Source organism: Lytechinus pictus, chromosome 13 (genome assembly GCF_037042905.1).
Source record: "Lytechinus pictus isolate F3 Inbred chromosome 13, Lp3.0, whole genome shotgun sequence".
Taxonomy (NCBI): domain Eukaryota; kingdom Metazoa; phylum Echinodermata; class Echinoidea; order Temnopleuroida; family Toxopneustidae; genus Lytechinus; species Lytechinus pictus.
The window spans coordinates 28,222,827-28,234,080 of NC_087257.1; positions in this window are offsets into that span (position 1 = coordinate 28,222,827).

Consider the following 11,254-nt stretch of genomic DNA (forward strand, 5'->3'; position numbering starts at 1 on the left):
TGTAAAAGATGGTATCAGAAAAATTATTGTTCGATCTCTAATATTGATCGAACAACACCCCGACCTACAAAAATCCGCAGACTATCAAATTAAAATACGATAACGTCGCTTTACCTTTGAAATTGAGGTTAGAATCGCCCGATATTTTCCACTTGAAATACGTCTTGAAACCTGCCTGATAGCACGGTGCGCGCTGTCATTTTGAATTGTGGAAGCGAAGAAACTTCAACACTGTCTGTACATGTAGTACGTACTGCTCGGCCGAGCAGTTCGCCCCTTTACAAATTCAGACTCAAGTTTTCGACTTCGACGACCCCGAAAAACTATCGGATGGTATAATACCACATGGTCTACTTATCAGTTCGCCCAACTTTACATAGATCTAGTCTAAACCCATTTCGTCTACAACCAGTCCTCTGAAGTAATATCCAATTCGTCTAATTCACACTTGGTATAATAACCAATTCGTCTAATTTCCACTTGGGCTAATCATAAAAAAAATTCATCTAATGAGCATTTGGCTGAAAGCCATTTAGTCTCATTTTCAGTTGGTCTAACACCACTTGGTCTAATTTCCACTTCAACTAATGTTCACTTGGTCTAATTGTCATATATGGTATTATGACCGTTTGGTCTAATTTCCACTTGGTCTAATATTCAATTGGTCTAATGACCACAATAGCCAATTGGTCTAATGAACAATTGGTCTAATAGTCAGTCTAATGACCACTTGGTCTAATGCCCATTTGGGCAAATGTTGTCACTTCGTCTTTTTTTCATTTGGTCTAATTGCCATTTCGTCTCATGTATTTAATTGTCATTTGGTCTAATTGCATTTGGTCTAATACCAGTTTGTCTAAATAGTCGGTTGGTCTAATACTAGTTGTTCTAATCCTCACTTGGTCCATTATTTATTTGTCTATATTGCAGTTGTTCTAATGTGCAGTTGGTCTAATCCTCACTTGTATATCAACAAGTAGGTGTAGCCCGAATGTTGCTAGCCCATCTGATGATTAGACCACTAGCGTACCTATGGGGGGGGCAGACTGCCCCCCCTGACGAGTCACAACCCATGCAAGGAATGTATACATGCCATCCACCCCTTACCAGCCGCCAATGGCCCCTCTGAAGTTTAATTTTTTTTCTGGTGCAAAATGTCCTTTATATCCTGTTGAGGACCTTTCATATATTTTTTTGATTTATTTTTTATTTTCTTTATATTTTTGCTTGTCTATTTTTTCCTGGTACGAAATCTTTATTTGTGGTTGAAGACTTTTTTTTTCCTCTCAAAATTTTTTGGCGGACGATTTTGCCCCCCCCCCCCTGTGGAAAATCCTAGGTACGCTACTGGATTAGACCAAGTGATATTCGACCAACCGTCAGTAAACCCTTCTACATGGGTTCGCTTTGGTTTTATAAAGTGCTAATTTGGATTGTTGGATTACTTTCGCTCCTAAATTATGTCTCAGAATTTATTTAATTTTGTCTTTATTGTGAGATCATGATTCGTTGAGGTTTTTTTTATTGTGAATTGTTGATATTGGAATGAATATACAATTTTTTATGTTGACCCTGTAGGCCTATACCACCACCCCCAAGAAAAAAACCCTCCTTACAGACGACGTTAAGGGGACTTGAAATTTGTTCATTCTGGTAATTTAAGGGTCAAGCAAGAGGAATGCGAAGAGAGTAAGAATAAATGTGGCTTTACTTTTGGTAGAGAGGAATGGATCTTGCTTCCCAATTCTATACAGTTTGCATGTCACGTTTGCGACATCCCCATCCTGATCTGACTGGCCCTCATTGCGAGCCCGCCCATTTTTTGGTGGGGGGGGGGGGGTTCCTGTCCATGCTAACACACCCCCATCCTGATCTGACTGGCCCTCACCCGCTTTGGAGGGTCCCATTTTAAATAGTCAAACCAGTTGGGACGGATCGAATAAAGTCTGTTCATACGAAACAGTCTGTACATCATTTAGATTTTAGTCATGCTTAAGGTTATTGTAACGAATCTATGTGGATTAGGCCTACAAATGACTTTTCTGTCTTTTTGGTTTTCTCTGTATTGTTTTCAAATACGTACCGATTGTATCTCCATGATTGCTCTTTATACTCAATTTCCTACCACTCTTTGTTTTCTGTAGAAAATACGGGATCAGCCTATATAGACTGGTCTTTGGCCCTTGTTTTCTCACATCCACTGCATTAATTCTGTGTGTTCATTTATCATTAATAGGACCATTATGTTTCAGTATGTGCACTTTATACATTTGGACACTTTTGCCTGTTTTACTGCATGTGAAGAAAATTGATTTTGAGTTTGAATTTGAATTGATCGTTTATTAAATCAGTAATGTTGCATGAACATCAGCCATCTGCATTTTAAAAACGGATGTAAAATAAGAAAGTTGTCATTTTAAACTTTCGCTTATTTATCACAAAATATATGCACAACTCAGTGATTAATGCGAATGAGACGGTGTTATATTGTTTAAATAATACACTATTTCATTTTTTTTACAAATAGGGATAAAAAATATTGACTGAACCATACAGTATTATCAATGTTCAGGGAGGAATTCATTGTTGTTTCACTTGATAATGAGGAGAAAATTAAACATTTCATATTTCATATAATAAAATATAAAAGAAATATTGATGTCATCAGTCTCCTCAATTTGCATACCGATCAGGATGTGGATATAACGGTTTAGTGCAAATCAAGCAAACTTATAAATGTCATGACTTTCTTATTGATTTTTATGAAATTTTCAGTGTTATGCTTGTTGGATTTTTCTCTTTTTATTCAAATCGATGTTTTTGTTGGGGTAGACTGTCTTGTTCTTTGTCACTCCTATACTTCCTATACGTCAATGATGGTTACATGTAGTTGTCATTTTGATGGAACCTTTAAGGACAACCCATATAATAATAGATGGAGGCATCATTGGTCTGAAAAAGTCTGAACATTTTTATCTGTTCTATTATTCCATTAGTATTTACTTACCTTAACCTGTTTCTTGCTCGTATTGATTTTACTTTATTTTCGATTTTTGTGAGATTTCATTTCATACCATTTTCAGTGTTGCATGCATTTTTGTTATCATGCACGATTTCATCATTGGTCTTCACTAAGACCCTACGATGGATCATCGGTCTGCACTCAGACCCTACGATGGATCTTTGGCCTCAACTATTGACCCGTCGATCGAACATAGGCTTAACTAATCCCGCAGTAACATTTCCCTTACGGCGGCCGTAAGGCGAGTCTAAAAACAGTCGTTTTAACATTTTGAACCAGATTCTAGCTATCATGGTTTGAATAAAAATAAATAAACCTGCATGCTGTTGTCGACTCGCATTACGGCGCCATAGGGGGAATGTGACTGCGGCATGAGGCCAGACGAAGGATCAGATTTGCCTTGATAAGGTAAGGTATCCGATGACCGGGGTGTCAGATACATAATGAGACTTCAATTTCAAAGGGGAGCAGACCCCCCCCCCCCCCTCCCCGGCAGCAGACATATGGCATTAAGGGCAAGATCTACAAAAAGCTTTGAGCGTGCGATAATCACGATCATCGCCCCTCCTCATCATGATCATATTTTATTGTGATTCATCATAAATAGGCCTAATATTACGACCGACCTTAAATTATTGCAAGGAGCTTCCTTGATTATTGGGTGGATATAACACAGACCACCCCCACATTAAGATTGGAGGGTCGCCAGTCATGAGATGGTAGCTATACGCGAGTCATTTAATATTATGTAAGACATGTATTAAGCTGAGGGTCGCTATAAAGTAGCAAAGGATTGTAAATATATATAGGCCTAGTCATAATAGAGAAAGAGGATCGCTATTCATAATCAAAGAGGGTTGCTAGCATGGTCAGTCCAAATATGTGGAAAAGCGTAGGGTTCAATATTCAGAAGGGTCGTCAGTAGTTGAAGAGGGTCGTTATTTATAATGAGAAGAGGCTATACTCATGACGGTTGCTCGTCAGGGTCGCTTGTCATAATAGCAGAAAAGTCGCTAATCATAAAAAATAGCAGATGGTCACTGAAAGCAGAGGAGGGTCACAAGTCATATTCTGAGGGGGGGGGTGACGGAAAATATATTCATCCACATTTCCCCCAACAAGATATCTTTAAGTCTAATTTGATAATGCAAAGTTGAAGCTTGAGTTAAAATTTTTGATAAAATTTTTATGTATTTAAACCTGAAAATGTGAATATTCCAATTCTAATCCATACTGTTTTTTTCAATGTATCTTACCTATTAATGCAAGGCGCGAGCTGCAAATTCTTATTCTCCCACATAAAAACTGATATTCTTTTGTAATCGTGAAGAGAATAAGGACAAGTCCACCCCAATGAAAAATTTATTAGAATAAAAGGAGAAAAATCCATTGAGGATATAACACTGAAAATTTCATCAAAATAGGATGTAAAATAAAAAAGGTATGACATTTTAAAGTTTTTTTCTTTTCTCAAAACAGTTATAATTATGCACATCCCAGTCGGTATGCAAATGAGGAGAACGATGATATCATCCACTATTTATTATATGAAATATTCTAATTTTCTCATCGAGTGAAACAAAATGTAATTCCTCCCTGAACATGTGGAATTAGCATTATATGGTTCAGTAAGGTTGGCCCTTATTGTCAAATCTGTAAAATATGAAATATTGTATGATTCAAACAATAATATACAAAAGAAATAGTGAGGGACATCATACTGTCTCATTTGCCATTTGCAAGTTACTGAGTTGTGCATAACTGTTTTGTGAAAAATAGGCAAAACTTTAGAATGTCAACATTCCAATTTTACATCCGATTTTGATGACATTTTTATAGCATTGTGGTAGTTTGATTTTTTTCTCTCTATTTATTCAAATCAATGTTTTTCTGGGGTGGACTCGACCTTTAATAATGAGCGCGAAGAATAATTAGAAGAATTAATTGCTCTTGATATTGCAACTTTCAAATCAGCATATTATTATTTTTTTTTTTTTTGGGGGGGGTGTTATAGTATGTTGTTTACTTAAAAATATCAGTTTGTCATATCACAGAAAATACAAAAATCGGCTTGATCATTTACTTCGCACCTGCACAACAAGGGCCTTTTTATCATTGCATGATAATGTGCATAGAATTTCCTGTTTCGGGGTCTAAGTCTTAGAGAATGAGCTCCCGCTTCGCGCTCGTATTAATTAGATGCATGCCGTTCAGCATGTTCAGAATGTCCGGTTCTGTCAAGACATTAAATATGAAAAAACGAATAATTTCATGCTTCATTGCAATATTGTTTGATCGATCAGATACCCATCCTGTTCACAAAAAGGAATTAGTGTCCAGTTTTCAAATGGGGAAAATAAAATATATCCGCTCGCATCACTGTGAAGATAGCCATACTTTACCTCCCTATTGGAAAAATTGGATCCGCCCATAGCGACCCTCTTCTTATAAGGTCATAATATAGGCCTACGTACCCTTATATTATGAATAGCGATATGACAAGCAGACCCCCCCCCCCCCGTATTAATAGCAGCTCTCTTTGTTGATTATTACTGGCAGGTCTTTTTTCACGATTGATGGCTATTGCCAATTGCGGTCGATGATATTGTGACTTTTGGTGCCGACTCGTGACCCCCTTTCCCTTTTATGACTAACGAACGTTTGCAACTTAGTGGTCCCTTTGACTAGCGGTCCTTATGACTAGTGGACCCCGTAATAGAGAGTTGAAAGTATAACCTTATGTGCACTCAGTGTACCCCCCCCCCCTCCGGTCAGGATGAAACGAGTGTTATTGGGATGGTGAAAGCGGTAAACATTACGTGCGTCTCTTTTGGATTGTATCGCGAGTATTAAACTTGGAGAAGTTTCAAGGGGCTAGTTTTTATTTCATCTTCCAGTCGTATAGAAAAAAATCACAGAATCATTAATGACTTACAAGATGCTCAGTGTAAAAATTGAATGAATCCATTAAAGGTGAAGTCCACCCAAGGTAAATGTTGATTTGAATAAGAGAAAAGTCAAACTATAGCATAAAAATTTCATCAAGATCGAATGTAAAATAAGTTAAGACATTTCAAATTTTCACTTATTTTTATGCGATATGCACAACTCGGTGACATGCAAATGAGACATTCGATGAGCTCCCCAACTCTCTAATTCTTTTGTTATTTATTGTTCGAATATAATACAATGTTTCTTTATCAGGGTTCCCATAGTCATGGAAAATCCTGGAAAAATTTATGGTCATGGAAAATGTCAGGGAATTTGGAAAATTGTGAAAAGTCATGCCCTCTTGGCTATGGCAGCTTTCCAGTTTGTCGTGTCTCGCAACTCTCATTTCTCTGTGATCATACTGTATATGCTATTATAATATTGGTGTTCATGATTCCCATTTTCTCCCAGTGTTGTGACATCTCAAATTCTACATAACTCCCGGGACGTCACTGGAAGCCATGGAAAGCAGCAATTTAGTCATGGAAAGTCATGGAATTCTGTTTTCAAATTTCTGTGGGAACCCTGTTTTTAACAAAATTTGATAAGGATCAACTTGACTGAGCCAAATGAAACAATGCTAATTCCACATATTCAGGGAGGAATAATTGTTCACTTAATGAGAAAATAATATTTCATATTTCATTTAATAAAATACAAAATATATAGTGGATGACGTCATCAGTCTTATTTGCACGCCGACCAGGATGTGCATAAATTATAACGGCATATAACCTTTTGTGAAGATAAGTGTAGCTTTGAAATGTCATAACTTATTTTGCTTCCGATTTGATGAAATTTTCAGTGTTATGCTTAATTGTTTGATTTTTTTAATTCAAATTTTGGTTGGGTTAGACTTGTCCTTTAAGTTCTTTGTTTTCTGAAAGGGAATTTCATGAGAAATTCAAATATGACAAGTAAAAGCTTGAGGGGCAAATGAAAATTGATATTGACGTTTGAAATCAAGTATTCCGGGGGTCTTAAAATGCAAATAATTTCACTCACTATAAAATATATATACATGTAAGATGTGAGCAGTTTATCCTACCCCTAGTGCCATTATTAGAATTCTCATAAACTTTCCTTGCAGAAAAGTAATTTGGTATGGATAGGGCTAACATCAAAGTAATGATCATTAACCGATATGTGCTCTATCATTAGATTTGGGAGACCTAACAAGAAACATGACAAGGAGCATGACCACAAGCTTCGATACATATTTTCTCATATGAATTAAGCTAATTAGAAGTGGCGAAATATTGACGTCAAAACATGCCAAATGTAGACTCTATATGGTTTATCGAAATCCATTTTGCATCGATTTGGGTTGTTATATTTACACTGATTCTGAAGAGAAAGTTTTAAAATATTCGGACAACGCAGATATTATGTAGTTTAAGGATTTTGAAGGAGTGGGTGCTCAATGTTGAATAAGGGCATTTCGTCTCCCGAAAACTTAACATGCAAATGAAAAAAAAGTGTTCAACAAAAATGAAGGGTTTGCCTGAATTTCGTTTCCTTAAAACAAAGCTGACAAGCAAAACATATAGGCGAGGGAGGGGGGGGGGGCAACGTCATGAGTCCTAAGACAAAACAGTTCAGCACTTGAATGGGGAATACTTTTTTCTTCAAATTTAATTTGCCTGCAATGGCAAATAGGGAATTTGTTATCTGGGGCAAAAAAAAAGAAATGTAGCCATAAGACCGAATAATAAAAAGTGCCCGTGTGAGCTGCTCAATATACCTATACGTGATGATTCCGATTTTATATTTAAATGTTTTTAATATATGGAAATGATGCACTTTGTTTTCCTTTTTGATGCCAAAAAATCCCTGTAAGCTTGCATGAAAAGTATCAGCGTGCATGGCCGCGGTAGGATTTTTAAAATTATTTTAGGGGGAACCTACCTTAGACTGTCCAATGGAGTCTGTTTGGAGATGCAGTCATCATCGTCGAACTCTGGCTTAATGATCCATCGTTGGGCCCGAGTTCAAGCCATTTGTAGTTCATTTTATAGTTCATTCGCAAACTCTAAACACTGAAATGCTCCCCGTATACGAAATTATTTTTCATTTGACATACTCCTATTGTCTTGTACGGCAAATGGACTTTACAAAATGAACATTTTATTCACCAACAGTTAATCTAATATTGGCTAAGAGGTGAAATTTTAGAAGAAAATTTGAAGGTATCCGACGAAATGGGTATACATGATTGTACATAATTATATGTAGCCTTAATTCTGCATGGATTTCAGTCATGATCAAAATGTGTTGTATTCAAAGTCCAAGATGTAAATAATTATTACCGAATACTACCGATTGTGGGCGAATTATGATTAGAATCTAAACCATACCAAGAACGGGAGGTTCTGATAGACAACGTTGGAGTACACCAAGTGGCAATTTCTCTTGAAAACCGCTTCTGGTAAAAAAAAAAACCCAAGCATAAACTACATATATGTAGTTTATGCTTGGGGTTTTACCAGAAGCAGTTTTCAAGAGAAATTGCCACTTGGTGTACTCCAACGTGTAAAAAGAGACTGAGGGAAAGAGAGAGCTAGGGACCGGGTGGATGACTGAGGCAAATTAAATGAGGAACAACGCAATAGTTTTAGTGTTTCATTTTCATTCACGAATAAAAAAAAATCACGAGACCTGGCAGTTTGTTAAAGAAAAAAAAACAGCAGTCTTTAAAGCGACTACTTCAGTCCATTGATTACCTGATGCAATTGAGGGAACTTGTCATATAAATTGTACATTTGCGTGCAAATCTGTGAATCTTTTATCATACATTTTTTAAATATTTGTGTTGTTTTGTAATAGTATTTATCAAAATCATTCAGTTCAGAATCATACAAGTAATAGTACATCAACAAAACATTGTTCACAAAGTAATTATTCATAATACACAAAATTGTACCAAAAAATACAGAATATAACATTCAAATCATCTAGAACAAAGTAAATACTTATAGTCTGTAGACAAACAAATACAAATATAACAAAAAAATTATAAAGGCGCAATTGAACTGAATGAGAATTAGAAGTAAAACACCCTCCCATATTGTTTTTTTATTTTCGAGGGAGGGATGTCGAAACCGGGGATCGAAAGAGGGAAAAGGGAAAATGCATATGATTTTTATAATCATATACGATAAATTCTTAATTGGTCTAAAACCAATCTAGTTGGTCAGTACAGTCTCGACCCATTACCTAGGCCTAATAGCATTTTGTCTACCAAACAATGTATGAAATGGTGTCCCTGGACTGGAGCTCAGAATATTTTTGCTCCATCTTCATTACCACCACTACCATTACCTCTCGTTTATATTTTTTAAATCATGAATTATAAAGTTATGAAAATAATATTGTATTCTGCATATCAATCATATTCTCTGCTTATGATGATATTCCCACTAGCTTTGCTCAAAAACAAAACATGAAGATTGTTCGCAAAATCCAGATATCCTTTTAACGTTAGAAATAAAAGTACACACAAAACAGGCGTCAATTTGAATAAAGAAAAGATGAATTAGATATGAAAGTTGATAAACGCAATTCTGGGGAAAAGAAGAGATCGAGGTACAAACAACTTAAGAATCAACTTGACGTATTATCACTCAGTTTTATACCACTATCATGACTATAGCAAAAGTTAATTACGGCATCCCACCAAAAAAAAATTATAACGACGTAATTGAACTGAATGACTATTAGAAGTAAAACACCCTCCCATCCCAACTGCTCCCCCCCCCCCCTATCCCATATCTAAGCCCAGGAAGCGCGGCCTAGCTGCTTCCCTCCCCTATAAACCCCGGCTACCCTCCATCTGCCTTCTGTACGTGTACTGTATATAATACCAGATCGCGGCGCGGCTATCGCATCAGGAAACTGTGCATGTGTGTATTGTGTATGTTTGTGCATGTGGCACGTGTGTGCATGTGCTGCTCGATTTACTTATACGCGCTCAACCTATCATCTAAAAATAGAAAATATGAATACATAATTAGGTACAAGTCTAACGTAACCGAGTCTACATATTCTGCACGAACTTCGCCCGATATCGAGGTAGGTAGCTGTGACGTAATTTCGTCCCACCCGCGGCGGGATGAATCTCGTATAAGGCTACGGCTGATATTGCAGAGCTCTTGGATCTGTCGTCCCGGGCGCGGCGGGATGAATAGCGGTGCGCCGCGTCCGGGGCGCGCTAGGAGAAAAAGGAGCTCGCTGAATAACCGAATCGTCCCGGACGCGCGTTTCCGTTTTACACCCTGGCGAAGGCATTTTCCGCAAAAATAGCCACAAAGCGACTAGTGAAGAGTCTACACACGTCGCTGGTTGCAGCGTGCGACACAGGCGAGTCCCACACCACCGCATGCAATCTGCACAGTTACTGATCAGAGCATTTCATGTACAGAGAGCAGTCATATGAGCGAAATCCGAACATGCTTTTGCAGTTAGTTTTTTTTTATGAAAAGTTAAGAAAAAGTTTTTTTTCTAAATATAAATTATTAACTAAATGAATAGAATGACAGACAAAATAAAAATAAACAGATACATACAATAGAAAGAAAATTGAAGTTTGATGGATTGATACACTTAGATGCCGAAAGATAGATATAGAAGACGGATAAATAGATAGAGACATAGATAGATAGATAGAAGTAGAGAGAGAGAGAGAGAAAGACAGAGAGATGGATAGATAGATAGATAGATAGATAGATAGATAGATAGATAGATGGGGGGGGGGAGAGAACTTGAGAGATGGAGAGATGTGAGATAGATAGATTGATAGATAGATAGACAGATATATGGACGGATAAAGAGAAATAGAGAGAGAGAGAAAAAGACAGACAGATGGATAGATAGAGAGAGAGAGAGAGAGAATCTGAGAGATAGACATTAGATAGATAGATAAAGAATGAGTGAGACAGAGAAGATGGGCAAATTAACAGATAGATAGATACTGTAGTTACATACATAGATAGAGATAGATAGATAGATAGATAGAGAGAAATAGAGAAAGACAGACAGATGGATAGATAGATAGAGAGAGGGGGGAGAGAGAGATAGAGAATTTGAGAGATAGGTAGATGTTAGATAGATAGATAGATAAATAATGAGAGAGACAGAGAAGATAGACAAATTAACAGATAGATAGATACTGTAGTTACATAGATAGATAAATAGATAGAAGATAGATAGATAGATAGATAGATAGATAGATAGATAGATAGA